This window comes from Chenopodium album, chromosome 9, assembly GCF_948465745.1.
Source record: "Chenopodium album chromosome 9, dcCheAlbu1.1, whole genome shotgun sequence".
NCBI classification, from domain to species: Eukaryota; Viridiplantae; Streptophyta; class Magnoliopsida; order Caryophyllales; family Amaranthaceae; genus Chenopodium; species Chenopodium album.
Window position 1 is genome coordinate 23,815,559 of NC_137842.1, and position 17,079 is coordinate 23,832,637.

At 35.2% G+C, this 17,079-nt stretch overlaps 2 long non-coding RNA genes and 1 other non-coding gene across 3 annotated transcripts; 1 reads left to right on the plus strand and 2 right to left on the minus strand.

Moving 5' to 3' along the window:
* The first annotated feature begins 3,123 nt into the window (after positions 1-3,123).
* LOC145561124 (small nucleolar RNA R71) lies at positions 3,124-3,229 on the plus strand. Its single transcript, XR_014093704.1, has one exon. It is a non-coding gene; the product is annotated as a small nucleolar RNA R71 (small nucleolar RNA).
* A 1,420-nt stretch (positions 3,230-4,649) lies between these two features.
* On the minus strand, positions 4,650-6,129 carry LOC145559671 (uncharacterized). Its single transcript, XR_014092857.1, has 4 exons — positions 5,930-6,129; positions 5,636-5,836; positions 5,483-5,542; positions 4,650-5,269 (listed from the first exon to the last, which is right to left on the minus strand). It is a non-coding gene; the product is annotated as an uncharacterized LOC145559671 (long non-coding RNA).
* Positions 6,130-14,351: 8,222 nt separating this feature from the next.
* On the minus strand, positions 14,352-15,799 carry LOC145559672 (uncharacterized). Its single transcript, XR_014092858.1, has 3 exons — positions 14,793-15,799; positions 14,629-14,704; positions 14,352-14,519 (listed from the first exon to the last, which is right to left on the minus strand). It is a non-coding gene; the product is annotated as an uncharacterized LOC145559672 (long non-coding RNA).
* Positions 15,800-17,079: the final 1,280 nt, after the last annotated feature.

A 17,079-nucleotide genomic window follows, 5' to 3' on the forward strand; every position in this document is an offset into this window, starting at 1 on the left:
GAATTTGATAATTTGTGATGGATTTTTGATGATTTTATGATGCAAATTTAATTGAGCAAGGCTAGGGTTTTCGGTTTTTCTTGAGTGAGAAAGGGAGTAGTTCGTGCTAGGTTGAGGGTGAAGGGGAAATTAGGGAAAGAAAGAAAATAAGGGGGCTTGGCTGACAAGGTGTGCGGCCGCGCGACCTGGCTGCACGCCCGCGCACACATACCCATGCTTGGCACGCCCGCGCCTCTTGGCTTCCTTCTTGAAATTTTTGCCCGGTGCATTCTACTGTGGGCTCATTTTCCAATATCATCCCGGGATTATTGAACCCACCAAATATGGAAGTTTCAAAAAATGATTACAGTGGGTTAAACATCCACTAGTAATGAGAGCACCACAATGAGCCCGCCAAGTTCAATTTTACTTTAAACTTTAGCACAAATTTCCCTAACTTACCTCACTACATTACCTTACCCTTTTACCTCAAAATTTGATAAAATCGAATATATTCTCATAAAAAACACGAAACCTTTCCATTTCTCATGCTTGCTCGAAATAATCCATATCTAAGGAATTTTACCTATCAATTCAAATAGAAAACAAGTGAAGGAAAAGAAAATCAAAAGAAAGAAAATTAAGAAAAATAGAAATCAAAAGAAAAAGGGTTAGAAATCCGGGTAGCCTCACGGCAAGCGCTTGCTTAAGGTCCTAAGCTCGACCCTTCCTCCAAATCACGGAGGGTCAAAGAGCACCACCTTATCCAAAGTGGTGGAGAGAATAAAATCATTGCAAGGCTTTGAAAAATCAAATCATGAACCATGTCATCATGAATCATAGAAACAGAATCAAACTCTTTAGACTTCAACTTCCTCTTATATCAATTTGAAACTATCTTTCTCATCCTTAATCTCTTCTTCTTTGGGTATTTGAGATCCTCATGTTCACCACTTGAAAAACTATTCTCACCCTCCTTCAAAGAAACCTCAAACCAAGAAGGCATTTCAAACTCATCCTCAAGCTTTGAGGGATCCTTATCTTCTTCACTAACAACCTTGCTTTCAACACTTTTAGAAACATCATCACAAGCTACAAGCAAATCGTTAGTAGAAGACACAAACATGGAATCATTAGCACTTGAAGGCAATGAGTTTATGCACATAATTCCTTGCACATAGGATAGAGACTCATGCATCGACTTGAGCTTAAAATTGCCTCACTATTACCGACACACAAAGTAATCATGCCACCTTTCACATCTATTAAAGCACCTGAAGTTTCTAAAAATGGCCTCCCTAGGATGACAGGAATGTTGTCATCTTCCGTAATCTCTAGCACAATGAAATCTACAGGAATAGTGAACTCTCCTATCTTGAGGGGAACATCTTCAATTCTACCCTTTTGGAACTTAATACAACGATCGGCTAATTGAAGGGTCATGTTGGTTAAAAGGAGCTCACTTAAATTAAGTTTCTTGAAAACGGAGTAAGACATGATGCTAACACTAGCAACGAGATCACAAAGGACATTTTAAAACAACTTCCCATTAATATTGCAAGGAATAGAGAAACTTTCAGGGTCTTTCATCTTTTAGGGTAAGTCATTAAGGATAAAGGCACTACAACACTCCCCCAAACTCACCGGTTCAACCACATTGCAATCTCTCTTACCGCTCAAGATTTCCTTTAGAAATTCATAATTGTTAGGCATTTTCCCCAAAACATCGATAAAAGGAATAAAAAGATGTATCTTCCTAAGCATCTCGATAAATTTCCCGAATTGTTCATCCAACTTGTACTTATTGAACTTTTGGGGATATGGAAGTCTCGGTTTGAAATCCTCATCTTGCTTCCTCTCTTTCTCAACACTTTTCTCATTGAAACTCTCACTCATCTTGCTAGACTCATCGCTCTTATTTTTCTCTTGAACTTCCTCCTTGCTCACACTCCTTGACACCTTGTTCTCATTTTCCTCACTTGAGTCACTCCTCTTCTCATCCTCCTTACTCTTCCTAGAAACTCTCTCTTCAAGCACTCTCCCACTCCTTGTGGTGATGGAATAAACAGGTTTCTTAGGATCAACTCCTTGAGAAGGTAATAAAGAAGGGCTAGCACACTCTTTCAAGGTATTGGCTAGTTGCGTGATTTGGATCTCAAAAATCTTATTATGTGCCATCATTTCATTAAAATTCTTATCATTTACTGACGTGTAGCTGTTCAAAATCTTTGATTGATTTTCAATGATCTCCTCTAAAGTAGTCTTGGAAGATGGGGGTTAAGCATAGGATTTATCACCATTGCCTTGAGGTCTTGGAGAAAATCCGGGTGGGGGTCCCCTTTGGTTGTCGTTTTGAAAATTGCCCCTATTTTGAATGGTCCAATTACCTCAGCTTTGATTGTTGCCAAAATTTTGGTGTTAGCCACCAAAGCCATGAGATTAGCCTTTATTTCCATACCCTTAGCCTTGGTTTGGTTACTATAACATTGATTGTTATGTTACCTCGGAAACCTTGATTTCCTTGGTTCCTATATAACCACCATTGTTGTAATTATCAAAACCACCTTGTTGGTGAGCATTCCTAGTCCCAAAATTCCTTGGACCATCAAATCTTTTTCCATTGTTATTGTTGGAAACAAAGTTAGCTTTCTCACAATCATTGTTTTCAACATCATCAGAATTCTCAAAAGCATGTGGAAAAATAGAGGAGTCATGGTCATATGACAGACAAACATCACAAAAGACACAACCACTTTGCATATTACTTGAAGTAGAAGGAGGAGTAGAGTTAGCAGATGTACCTCTCCCCTTAATGTGGGAGGGAAGACTTGGTGCAATTGAAGAGGAACTCTCTAGCTTGGCCTTGATCAATGTCACTCTCCTTCCCCAAGTTTGAGATTTGGGAAGACAAGTTATTGATTGCATTGAGATAATCAACAGAGTAGACCATAGAGCCACTTTTTTCTTATAGACTCTCTCTCTCCCTCTTTCCGATCTATGTAGTGACGAACTAAATCCTATCTTATATCAACAACTTCCTCCTCTTTCTTGTTCATAATAGGGCCTCTGGCTCTGGAATCAAGACATGACTTCCCTTTGGGACTCAATCCTCCATAGAAGATTTGAATGATTTGGTAGGTCAGGATTCCATGGTGTGGACATTCTCGTTGATACTCCTTGTATCTTTCCCAAGCCTCATACAAACTCTCACTAGGATTTTGCTTGAAACTTTGGATTAGAGTTCTTGCCTCGGCGGTCTTCTTTTAAGGGTAAAAACGATAAGGAAACTCTTTAGTGACCTCATCCCAAGTTCTCAAGAAATAGGCTTCACTTCCTTATATAGCCACTTCAAAGCTCTTCTAATTAGAGAGAACGAGAATAGCTTGAGCCTTATGAATTCTTGAGAAACCCCTTTGACCTTGATTTTATATCAATACTTCTCGAACTCTTTGAGATGATTTAGGGGGCTTTTGTGCTTGGCACCACTAAACTGCCTTCGTTCAATCACTGTTATCATTGTCGGCCTTATCTCAAAGTCATTAGTCGGTGTTGTTGGTGGAACAATGCCACTCTCGAATCTATAAGCACCGAGAGTTCCCAACTCCTTCAAAGCAACTCTTAGTACTTCACCCATGCTTCTTTGTTCTTCTTCTTGAAAATCTTCTGAACTTAAAGAGCTAGAACTTAAGGATCATCTAGCTACTCTTATCCCTGCGATTGTTCTCACAATATCTTGATTAAAAGGTACTAAAGTCCTTCCTCTTGTCCTATGCATACAATCTCAAAGAAACAATTAGTAGCACGGCTACAAGTGTAGCTTAAAGAGAAAAATCTTTTTGTGTTTTTGAAATAAAATGAAATAAACTCAACAACAATAGCAAACAACTACGCCATTCCACGGAAATGGCGCCATATTTTTATGAGAAGTGATTCTAGGTGGTTGAAACAAAAATTCCTCAAATCTAACTAAATTTGTAAACACTTAACAAACCTAAATACAAGTATAGAGGCAAGTCAAGGGTCAAACCCAAAGGAATGTGGGGAAGTTAGCTATTGTCAAAGTCAAACTATTTCGAAGCGTAAAAGGGAATGTAGGTTATCTAAGTTCAACTAAACCAACTAAACAAACCCAAAGTAAATCAATATATCAAACACTAGGGATTAAGAATCCACATATTCTTGCAATGGACACACACTAATCGGGTTAGAGATTGATCAATTCGAGTATTGCGAGGTTAGATAGATAATGCAATCAAAAGAGCTCAACAAGTTATCTCCTAGGGGTCTAACTAGCGCCAACTACAAAAGACTCTACTAGGCACATCACAAACCAAGCTCAATCGATAAATGTGAGCTACAAATCAATGGTCCGTATCAATGGAGGTACACAATGCAATCTAGCATGACAATTAAAGTTAGTTACTCTTTAACTAATTACACACATCCACAAAATCAATTAACCAATTTAATCACAATGCTAAATCAATCAAAAACTCCCAATTAGTTATGATCTGTCACTCAAACATTCTTCACCACATCCCTAGAAAGTAAACTACTTACAATCCATGGAATAAATCAAAATCAAAACTAGGCTAATCAACAAATTCATCATCATCATTTCAATCAAAACAAATTCAATCAACTAATCAACAAATTTGAACAATCAACAATTGAAATCAAAAGCTTAAGATTGAATTAAAGTAAAAGAAATCCTTACAAACTTTGGTGACATCAAAGGAAATTGTGCTTAGAGTCATCAATCATCATCTCTCTCTAAAATCTAAGAATAAGTGTTTCTCTCTTTAAACTTCTACCAATTGATTCTAAAAACAATCATTCTCCCTCTAAAAACAAAAGAAAATTCTATATATAGTAAACCTAACAAAGAGAAGTTAGTTATATCGTCTAAAATAGACCCGTACAGGCCACGTCAAGAGGATGCGCGGCCGCACAAAAATGGTTACCGAATAAGGGGAGTAGCATGTACGACCGCGCCTAAGTCACGTGCACCCATGCTTGGGAACAAGGCAGTCTCTTTCCCTCTTCATCTTGATGTTACTCGTGCGCTCCACTTGGTGTGCTTGATGAACACGAAGCATGGAAGACCTAAAAACACCTCGACGGTGGGTTCAATACTTGAATTGGTGCCCCAACGGCTTGAATGCACAGCCTAAGGTCAGTTGGAACTTGAACATCTCCAAACTTGAGCTTCAAATGGAGAACACTAAGCATCCTAATCAATGCAAAACTCGGGAAGACACCTCGGGAATCCTTAGACAACGATCCTAACCTGAAAAATGAATAAAACAGGCAAATAAAAAGGAAAAAGACAAAATAAACCAAGAAATGCATGAAACTAGAAAATCAACTAAGTAAAGTGCAAACTAAAGAAATAAAGAGCAAAACTAAGAAAAAAGGAAAGAAAAGAGCTATAAAAGCAATCTAAAATCACCCTAAAAGAGAACAAATGAGTGCCATAAATTACACTCATAATTGACATTACCTTCTGACTTCTTTTTCTTGCTCTCCTTCTCCTTACTGACCCCAGTTTTAGTTTCTTCTACTGAAATAGTTAAATTTTTAATCAAATGACAATGTAAACTAACAAATGACAATAAATTGTTGCAATATTATAAGAATATATTTATCTATTCACCAGCTGACTTATTGTTGTTGTTGTCCTTCTTGTTCTTCTTGTTCTTCTTGTTCTCGTTCTTCTTCTTCCTCTCAGTCACCTCATTTTGTTCTGAATTCTCCTTCATCTTCTTTTTATTCTCACTCACCTCATCTTGTTCATTCTTTTTCTTATTCTTCCTTTTCTTCTTCCCTTCTTCTTTAGGATACACCTTATTAAGTACTTTTATGCAACCAAAAAATGAAACAATTATATAACTAACTATGAACCGAACCGTTTAATAACACCAATAACACAAAAAATTTATGTAATTACCTCCTACCTTCTTTTTCTTCCTAAAGGCATACTCTTATTTAACCATAGTTGTTCTGTTTTTCACATCTATGGTAAGCCATGCCAAATCCTCATCATCAATATCAGATATTCCTTCATCGGCCTCCTCCCTTTTACTTTTAGCTGGAAAACAGTCCTTTGCCTTCAACAGGTGACATACATCCCCACCATACGAAACGTCCGGACACTATCCAAAGCAATATATATATATATATATATATATATATGTATATATATATATATATATGTATATATATATATATATATGTATATATGTATATGTACATATATATGTATATGTACATATATATGTATATGTACATATATATGTATATGTACATATATATGTATATGTACATATATATATATATATATATACACATATATATTACATATATATATATATATATATATACATATATATATATATATATATATAATATATTATACAACTATAAGAATGTATAAATAGATATAACAAGCTATTTAACAAAACAAAAATTCCAATTACCCTTTCTCTCCAAAGTCACCCGTGGGGAACCGATCTTATTTACAAGCTTTGCTCATTTCTTTCATAGTCCATACTTTTAACCTCGGAAACTCATTCCACTCAAGTGGAATTCTGTTCAGTCTATCAAGATACAACAACTGCATTGTACATAACCAAAACATCAACATCAGGTTTATGACTTCTAAGTGAAATGACCAATGGTTTACATTCAGATCTTTTGAGTAGTCAGCTTACCGAAAAAAATAAATTAAACCCACCAATTCCATGGGCAAACCCATTGTTATAAAACCTTTTAGCAAAGCTTCCCATTGCATGTAATAACTCATCCAAAATGAGAGAGCACCAGTTGTAGAGTTTACCACTACTTGGAACTGCAGCTGTGTACGGAATATTTCAAGCATCCCACACTTGAGCCACACTGTGTTCATACACTTAAGTACGGTGGCGTCCAATGGGAAGTAAGCTAGAGCAAAAGAGTCGCTAACAAGTTTTAGTAACTTGTAAACCATTCACAGGGTAAAGGTTACACCCCTTCATGGTCCATTAGATTGCTAACTCCGTAGTGGTCTTGAACCATGACTAGATATTCGGGGATAAAGGAACAAATCCAACCTAAAAGAGATTGAATCTACCCTAAAAATAGGTCTCTACTTTATTCTTCTCATATTCATGTGCACTTTCTGACTAACATACAATAAGTATATTAATCCTAAACTTGTTTAGTCTATGATGGTTGAATACTAATGCACAAACAAATCTACTATTGGCGATCACTTGAATTAAAGTCACATTAGCCTAAACAAGATTATTAATTATCTTATTAAACGTGATTACAAATACAAATTCCCCTCTAATCCTTTAAAAGAGGGCGTGATCAAGCAATAACAATAATAATATCAAGCCACAATAATAATAAAAACCTTCATCATCATAATCTTAATAAATCATAATAATATTATAAAGCATAATAATATTAGCAAGATCCTAGGCATGATACTAACAAGATTAATAACAAATTCAAGCATGTCACTAAACAAAAAAAAATCAAAGTTTTATCCCTAACATGATATAACATGATAACAGAAATAGGAAGCAACCTAAGCATGATACTAAAAAGCAAAAAAAAAAACATCCTAACGTGATACTAGTAATATAAAAATGCTTTCCACAAAAATATAGAGAAATTAAAACAACTTAATTTGTTGCCTCGTATCTCTTTCTATCAAAATAATACACACGTTAGTAACTTCAAAGAAAATATTAAATCAAACAATTAATAAAATAATTGAAATAGACATTTTTTACCAAACCCCTAGAAATTATCAACCTTTTATGTCTATGGCGAAGGCAACTTCAAGCTTGGCTTGGTGGGTCTAGATCTCATGAATGTGGTATTGTGTTTGAAAAAGGCTAGGCTTAGAAAGAGGGATAAAGAATAAGCTATTGCTTTAAATGTGAAAAAAATAAAATTAGATGATTGTCGGTTCTTAAAAACGTGGAAATACGACCCTATTTATAGAGAAAATAGCCCAGAAACAATCACAAATAGACTGAATCCTATTAGGAATAAAACTGCCCCTGTCACAAAACGATGAAGTCCAACGCGACGCGACAACCCAGTCGCTATGTTACAGGCTTGTCGTTCAACGCCAGCTTTGTCGTTCCGCGCTGATTTCACGCGTTTTCTAAAAACCTATACGAAATCCTTAATCTAATTTAATTCGATTAACAACGCCCGTACTTATCTTTGAAAATCAGATTTAATTTCTTTAAAAACACTTGTTTTAATCCAAATAGAATTCTTTATTTTCATAAACGACATAATTATCATTCCTAATCCAATTAGAACTCAAAATAACCTTCTAAGTTATTCTAGAAGATTAAAAGCAATCCTTATAAGTTTAGTAATATTAATTAATGGGCCGTCCACTAAATAATTGGGCCATAAAACCATTTCAGACCCAATTTAGTATTTTAGTCACAACTTCCTCATTATTCGTCGGAATTGGGCTTATAATATATCATTTGAAAGTTCTTTTCGAGCCCAATCCAAATACACTATTATTGGACCCTTATTATACACCAAACTAAATTGGACAGGACATTTACATAAATAAAGTTCATTTTTTGAAAAGAGAAAGAAGATTTAGTTTTATTAAAACAATCGCATCACAAGACTTTTTAAAGTTGCACTTCATTCGATAATTAAATGACGCGAAAGGTATTCATCACTGGGTTTTGTTTTTGGGAGACACGATTAGGTGTCTACAGAAGCCTCCACTTTGACTGAGTTTGGAAAAACGTATGTTTCAAAAAACAAAAGTCAAAGTATCGATATGGACGGAGAAGGATTCAAAACGTTTTGCAATCCTAAATCATTCTTTTAACGCCGATACTTGCAAATTAGCGTTAATTAAACAGATAAAAGAGTTAAGAAACGCATATCTTGCACCAACGAGCACACGCCTTTGGGGTAACCGAAGATTACTCTATTTGTAGCGATCTTTTGCTGTTTTGTGACCATCTTCCACAATCTAGGGAACATAGTCAAAGATAACTCTGCTTGTAGCCATCTTCCGCTTTTATGACAACTTATGTCGTCGAAGGCGAATCTGCTTGTAGTCATCTTCACTTGTTTGGGACAACTCTCCACATGCTAGGAAACGTCGTTAAAGATCATTCTCCTTGTACCGACCCTTAATTTTACGTGAAGTTATCGAAGATCACTGCTTGTTGATCCTCAGTTTGTCGGTGCTTGGCTGTAATGCTTGTTGTGTCGTGCTATGCGTTTGCTATTGATGTTCACTTGTCTCTAAAAAATGGAGCTTTGAATGATATTTTCATGCGTCTCTGAACAAAAGAGCTTGATGAGGGATGTTCACTCGTCTTCAAATAAAGGAGCTTAAGGGAGATGTCCACACGTCTCTGAATAAAAGAGCTTTGAATGCTATGCCTACGCGTCTCTGAGCTAAAATGCTTTGAATGCTATGCCTACGTGTCTCTGAGCAAAAGATCTTTGAATGTTTGTTGAGATTATTCGGTTGGCTGCGAACAGGGGCTTTGCTGAATGGTTGTATCTTGTAAAACAAAAAGATTTCATAAAGACTTTGTTGGTGTTTTTCTTAGGGCTGACCTAAGGCTTGATGTGTTTGACATTATGATTGCTTTAACTTGAGGTTAACTCTAGGTTTAGTGTTTAAATCTTGTGTGCATTTTATTGTGATTGTGCTTGACTCGAGATGCAAAAAAGCAAAAAAAAACCGTCATTTTTGTGGAGGGTATCGACTTTCTCCTAAAAAAAAGAAAGACACGAAAAAGAATCGAAGTGAGTGATTGAGTGTTTGTGGTGCATGTTGAATGAGCTTAGTAAAATGTATGCATTAATGGTGTATCTCATGGTGCAAGGATTATTACATCCTAGACTAATCTAGTTGATGACTTGATGATGAAAGTATTTGGGTAACTTAGGCACGGAGGCTAAGTACTTCATACTTTGTGATGCAATGATGATCATGATGATGAGTGATCTTAATATGATAAAGCGTGCTTCAACGTTGTGTTAAGATTTTATGACAAAAGGTTCCTATGGGAAGTATTATTTGGTCATGTATATGTGATGTGTGTGAAAGTGACACTAAAGTTAGGCTGCACAAGCTAACGGTGTGGAAATATATTGAAAAGAGTCAAATAATGGTGACTCTTAGGATGGGTAGGCTAATAATGTAAGGATCAAGCCCCTAAGTCTGGCTCTAAGTGGATACGCATGAACATTGGAGATCCCTTGATATGATCATGTATGAATGTGAATGTCAATGAATGCATTTTTAGTATGGCTGCACCCCAATGTGAGGTTGCCTACGTATCCGTTAGGAATCAAGCCGAACGTAGCTCTAGCCAAACCTTGCCCAAGTATGTGTATACCTCAAAGAGGTCTTTTAAGGGTTGTAATGTGGTTAAGCTAAAGGTTGAAGAAGAAGAAGAAGAAGAAGAAGAAGAAGAAGAAGAAGAAGAAGAAGAAGAAGAAGAAGAAGAAGAAGAAGAAGAAGAAGAAGGGGATAAAGGATCAAGACCCTATATAAGCCCCCAAGGTGTGCAACCTTGCTTTTGAATCTTTATATTTTTATGTTTGAGGTTTCTCACTTTTGAAATCTCTTTTGTTTATATTTTTTCTCTCTCTTTTTTGCTTCATCATAATATTTTTTATTTGGATCTTTTTTTATAAGTATGGGAAATGCTGATCATGCGGTCTATCACTCACTTGGCATTCATGTTTCTCAGGCATAGTACCGAGCACTTGGTAAGAGACACAATATGAGACATGTTCTTATCAAAGATATAATCATATCAATGACATTGGAACACTTTCCCTTTTGCACACTTTTATTATTTTTTTGAATTTTTGAGATCTAGGCAAAATTACTCAAGCTTTTGTATTTAGAATTTGCATAAGTTGCACACTATCCTATCCTAAGCTTAGGTAGATGTGGGTTGAAAAAAGAAAGGTTTATCGTTAGACGAGGCTTAAAGTGTTTTATCAGGAAAGGATTTATATGAGAAAGGTGAAGATGATATGTTATGGCTACAAGGGGTGCCTCAAATCATAAGTATACCTTGTGCTTAGTTCGGCATGGAATTTTTTTTTTTTTTTTTTTTTTTTTTGTAATACAATGTGATGATCATATGAAAGAAAAGAAATTCTCATTTTGTTAAGAGAAAAAAACCTACAAAATAAATCTATGGAAAATATGAAGGTTCCTATGCTAGACTTATTGAAGGAAGGAGAAATCAAAGAAATAGAAAAAAGAGATCACGAAATCTTGTCGTTGAATTCCTCCTTGTGTCTTGTGCTTTATCATCACTCGGTCTTCTTACCAGCTGGAGGTATGGGAAGCTTGTTATTATCTATCAAATATTGGATGGCCTCTTTTAGCTTCCAACAGCCCTTAGTAGTATGCCCTCTACCTTGATGGTACTTTTAGTGAGCGTTAGAATCCCATTTGGGTGATCTATTTTCCGGCGCAGGATCTTGAAGAGGTCCGATAGGAGTGATGAGTCCTTTGGAATGGAGTCGATCAAAAGCAGTGTCATAGTTTATCTTGATAGGGGTGAACTCTTTCTTTAGGTGGTTTTTAGGTCTTTGGTTAATCATGCAACTTCCATTCTGATAGGAAGAAATGGAAGAAATATTGTCGTTCTTTCTACTGATCTTGCCATCATTATTATTGATTTTGACCTTCTTGTCACTTAGAGAAATGCAAAGGCGGTTCGAATCAAGACGGTATTGAATTCGGTCTTTGAGGGTGAAACACTCTTCAATGGTGTAACCATGGCCTCTATGATATTTGCAATAAGAATTGGGATCCCAATTGGGAGACCGTTTCTTGGGTAAAGGGTCTTGGTTGGACCAATGGGATAAAGTACACCCACCACTTCCACGGGCAAACCCATTGTTATAAAACCTTTTAGTAAAGCTTCCCATTGCATGTAATAACTCATCCAAAATAAGAGAGCACCAGTTATACATTTTATCACTGCTTGCAACGGCAGGTGTGTAGGGAATATTTCATGAATCCCACACTTGATCCCCAATGTGATCATACACTTATGTATGGTGGCGTCCAAAGGGAAGGAAGCTAGAGCAAAAGAGTCATCGACAAGTTTTAGGAACTTGTAAACCATTCACAGGGTGAAGGTTACACCCCTTCACGATCCATGATATCGCTAACTCCATAGTGGTCTGGAACCATGATTGGATATTCGGGGATGAAGGTACAAATCCAACCTAAAAGAGCTTGAACCTGCCCTAAAAATAGGCCTCTACTTTATTATTCTCATATTCATGTGCGCTTTCTGACAAACATACAATCAATATAATAATCCTAAACCTGTTTAATCTATGTTAGTTGAATATTAATACACAAACAAATCTACTATTAGCGATCACATGAATTAAAATAACATTAGCCTACACAAGATTATTAATTATCTTATTAAGCATGATTATAAATATAAATTCCCTTTAATCCTAAAAGAGGTGGCGTGATCAAGCAATAACAATAATAATATCAAGCAACAATAATAATATCATCATCATCATAATCTCAATAAGGCATAATAATATTAGCAAGATCCTTGGCATGATACTAACAAGATTAATAACAAATCCTAGCATGTCACTAAACAATAAAGATCAAAGTTTTATCCCTAACATGATAGAAGAAATAGGAAGCAACCTAAGCATGATACTAGAAAGCAATAAAAATATCCTAACATGATACTAGGAATATAAACATGCTTTCTACAGAAATATAGAGGAATTAAAACAACTTACTCTGTTGCCTCGTATCTCTTTCTATCAAAACAATACACACGTTTGTAACTTCAACGAAAATATTAAATCAAACAAATAATTAAATAATTGAAATAGATATTTGGGACAAAAACCTCATAAATTGTCAACCTTTCACGTCTAGGGCAAAGGAAAATTCGAGCTTGACTAGGTGTGTTCAGAACTCGTGAATGCGGTATTGTGTTTGAAAAAGGCTAGTCTTAGAAAGAAGGAGAAATAATAAGCTATTGCTTAAAGAGAAAAGAGAATAGATTTAGATGATTGTCGGCTCTTAACAACGGGGAAATACGACCCTATTTATAGAAATATTAGCCCAGAAACGATCAGAAAAAGACAGAATCCTATTATGAATAAAACTGCCCCTATCGCAGAACGACAAGGTCAGCGCAACAGGATAGTCCTTTCGCTGTGCGACAGGCTTGTCGTTCAGCGCCAACTTTGTTTTTCCGCGCTGATTCACGCGTTTTCTAAAAACCCGTATGAAATCCTTTATCTAATTTAAATCGATTAACAACGCCCCTACTTATCTTTGAAAATCAAATTTAATCTCTTTAATATATATAACACCCGTTTTAATCAAAATAGAATTCTTTGTTTTCATAAAAGATATAATTATCATTCCTAATCCCATTAGAACTCAAAACAACCTTCTAGATTATTCTAGAAGATTAAAATTAATCCTAATAACTTTAGGCATATTTATTAATGGGCCCTCCACTAAATCATTGGGCCATAAAACCATTTTAGTCCCAATTTAGTATTTTAGCCATAACTTCCTCATTATTTATCATAATTGGGCCTATAATATATCATTGGAAAGCTCTTTTCGAGCCTAATTCAACTACACTATTATTCGACCCTTATTATGGATCAAACTAAATTGGACTGGATATATTCATAAATAGAGTTCAATTTTTAAAAACAAAAAGAAGAGTTATTTTTATTAAAAACAACCGCATCACAAGACTTTTCAAACTTTCACTTTGTTCGATAATCAAATGATGCAAAAGGTATTAATTAGTTGGTTTAGTTTTTGGGGGACACAATTAGGTGTCTACAAGACGCATGCAGATGTTTCTTCCTCAGGCGATGATAAGTTGTTGAATAGAGTGTATTCAACATTAGCAACACAAAAAGCTGCTGAAAATCGTCCTCATCAGTACATAGAGCCTCCAAAGCTTCAATCAAAGTCTTACTTGTTATTCCTTCTATCCCAGAATTGTAAATGGTGTGGTACTTTATCCACAAACTGTCTTCTACCTCCTAATCAACTACCTTCGTTGGTACCGGTCACCGTTCGTGAGGAAGACCCAGAACCCAGTGCACCTGAATAGAAGAAAAAGGGAAAAGCATCCCATCTGTCGTGCGAAGGCACTTCTTATCAGCATCTACCCGCGTACACAACTATGCCAACTGTCGAGGTAACCTCTTCCTAACAGCATAAGATAATGTTCTAAAACCCATATCTATGACTATTCAAGTCTTTGTTTCATCAAATTTTCCTAATACCCTACCAAATGTCTCAAGAGGGAAATTCACATTCATTGAATGCAAAATAAAGGCAGAATTATAGAATTAATAAATGTCTCAAATACATGCTTCAAAACAAAACAGCAAAGTTCTCAACAAACATACAATCTTCTCGTATTGTTGGACATTTCGATAACTTTCCCAGCCTCCTTCAGCCTACCGCCTACACTTTTTGAATTATCCTTTTGCCATCAAAAAATAATAAGAAACGATCATTAGAATACATTATATAACTAATATCGATTAAACTGAACAAAATAAAACCACATAGAAAGCAACTCATAAAAATACCGTGTAAACAATCGAATTAATGTTTTTTTATCATGCTCTTCGGCTTCACCAACTTTTCCTTCCCCTTGTCTTTCACCTAGATTGGTAAACAAAACAAATATAGATAATCATTGGAAAATTAACAGTTAAGTTAGTCTAGTCTACAAAGGTAAAAGCAACTTTACCACTCTCTGATGTGTACTTCTTGAACATTCTTCTTCTTCAGTATCATCTGTAGAATACGATTCAGATGAAGTCTCCTCTTCTAAATTAGGATGAAAAGGTGTATCATCACCACCTCTTCCCCTACTCCCATCTCTCACACCTCTTATCCTAGCACCACCCCAGCCTCTACCACCTCTAACAACACTACCACCTGTTACACCTTTCCCACCTCTCCCACCTATAACAACTAACAACAAGAAGCAACATTCTAAAACCATTTCAAATTTCACAATTAATTTCACAACAAACAGAATGAATACTAATTTTGACTAAAACACCTACATTTTCCAAAAACCAAGTTATAGAAGCAGATTAATCTTACGGGTTTTGCTCTTAGTTAGCCTCTAATTAAGGTTCAAACCAAACACACCATTCAAACATGAACCTTATTACTTTGATTTAAATGTTATCGGCAAAAAAATAAAAAAAATATGGAGCAATAAGCATTACTTAGATCCAAAAACCTTTACATTATCCAAAAGGTATTTAGCATTCATTCAAAAACCTATTGGCACATCAGAAAATTTACTTCAAAAACTAAAGTTGGCATTACTTTGATCTCAACCATTGCTGAAAGCCTAACAGAATTATACTTTTCAACAAAAAGCAACACAAGCAATCAGATATAGCAACAAATACCAGGTGCACATACATAATGATAATCACTACAACCTTAGTTATTAGCTTTACATTTGTTAGAGGGATGTTGACATTCTAAAAGAACCACATAAAGAACCAAACCCAACCTCAAGGAATGCTTAAACATTATAAACAACAATAACATATACAATAAGAACATTGACTACTTCAAGGCATGCTTAAACACCAAAAACAACAATATCGGTGGCTTAATCTGAATGATGAGGCATGAAATGCGTGAAACAAGAATTGACCAAAAGTTATAAGCCTAATTTCAAACTCATCAAACCTTTAAAATGCCATATTAAAACCCAGATTACTTCCTATTAGAATTTCTTGTCATTTATATTTTTAATATAGTCATATTACAACCAATATTAAAATCTATATTACTTACTATTAGAATTCTTGTCAATTATATTTTAAAAAAAAAAGTCGTATTAAAATCTATATTACTTACTATTAGAATTCTTGTCATTTATATTTTTAAAAAAAAGTCGTATTAAAATATATATTACTAATTCACAAATTATCACAAAACCTAACTCACAAATTATCACAAAACCTAAGTTTTAATCGAAATTTCAACTAAAAAGAAACTAAATTTGTTGTAAAAAAAACCAAAATTTAACACAAACTTAGGTTCCAACTGCAAAATTATCAACAAAAATAAAACCTACAAACTTACAACAACCTAAATTTTGAAATTTCAAAAACGTATTAACATGATATTTGCTAACCAAATAAGTGACATGCAATTGTAACAATAATTACATAGAGATTCAGAGACTCACCTCGACACTTCATTTTCGTCGGTCAATTGCGCACGAAATTCTCTGAAATTATCTCACTTGGAACAACTTTTGATCAAGACTCTCTTTTCCCGTCAATAAACGAGCATAAATAATTGGTCAAGCAGGAATATGAATAGCTTAGGATTCAATTTGTCAACAATCTTCAGAGAGATAGAGATGAGAATATGAACAACTTCAAAGAAGGGAGAGAGGAGAGGAAAGGATAAGCGAGAATTGAAGCAACGGGATCCAAAAAAAAAAGGGGAGGCATATTATATATTAGTATGTTTATACATACAGAACAGTACCAATACATGCAACTTAAATTGACGGCCATGCGAAAATTCCAAAACACCCCCGTGCTGGGAATTTTTACCCTAGTAAATTGCTGAGCTGAGACTGGCTCAGATTAGATGTATATCATACTACTAAACATAAACACAATGATATGTTTGCTTAAGGGCTTGTTTTAATTGACTGAATTGAACTGAACTAAACTTATTAGAGCTGAACTGAAGTGAACTTATTGGAGTTGAATAGAACTTAACTGAACTGAACTGAAAATAAGCTGAAGAGAACAGGCTCTAAGTGTATTCATTATCACTAGTTTTGTGTCCGGGTGATGCCCTAATGATGGGATTTTGAGCCATATTTTTATTCAATTTTTGAATGTTTACACTCATGGTTGATAATATATGGCATTTGTTAATAAAGGATGGATGAGGAACACATTTATCAATAACTACACGGAATAATCACTTTTGGTTCAAGTAGCCGACCCCACTTATGAGATTAAGGCTTTGATTGATTGATT